The sequence below is a fragment of the Tupaia chinensis genome, unplaced genomic scaffold (assembly GCF_000334495.1).
Source record: "Tupaia chinensis unplaced genomic scaffold, TupChi_1.0 Scaffold000458_2, whole genome shotgun sequence".
NCBI classification, from domain to species: Eukaryota; Metazoa; Chordata; class Mammalia; order Scandentia; family Tupaiidae; genus Tupaia; species Tupaia belangeri.
The window spans coordinates 935,928-936,475 of NW_006159967.1; the positions used below are offsets into that span (position 1 = coordinate 935,928).

A 548-nucleotide genomic window follows, 5' to 3' on the forward strand; every position below is an offset into this window, starting at 1 on the left:
TAATTTGACCAGAGAAAGACAGAATAAGAGAAAGAGAAAGAGGGAAAGGGGGAAAGTGAGAAAGTAAGCCACCAGGTCTGGGACTCAAACTGTGGTTGGCTATGTGAGAGTCCAGTGCCCTTAACTACCAGGCCACCTGCTGACCCCTGTTGTTATTATTTTTTAATTTGACCAGAGAGAAGGACAGAGAGAGAAAGAGAGAAAGGGAAAGTGAGAAAGCAAGCTACCAGGTCCTGGACTCATACCGCAGTTGGCCACGTGAGAGTCCAGTGCCCTTAATCGCCATGCAACCTATTGGCCCCTTATTATTACTTTTTGAAATTTGCTATAGAGCACGTGTGCTCACTAGAGGAGACAAAGAAAGAAAGTGAGAAAGCACTCTTCCCTTCAAGAAGGGATGGCCAGGGCGGAAGCGGGAGCCGGCCGGGCGCCAAGGCTGCGTCCGGCCTGGGGACGTTGCGGGCCTTTCCGGGCTCTGCGCGGCTCCCCGGGTTCCTGCTGGGCCGGCGGAAGCGGGAGCCGGCCGGGCGCCAAGGCTGCGTCCGGCC

The 548-nt window shown here is 54.9% G+C and overlaps 1 pseudogene; it reads right to left on the minus strand.

Moving 5' to 3' along the window:
* Positions 1 to 387: 387 nt before the first annotated feature.
* The window catches only part of LOC102470317 (high mobility group protein B1-like), a 21,378-nt pseudogene continuing 21,217 nt past the window's right edge, over positions 388 to 548 (minus strand).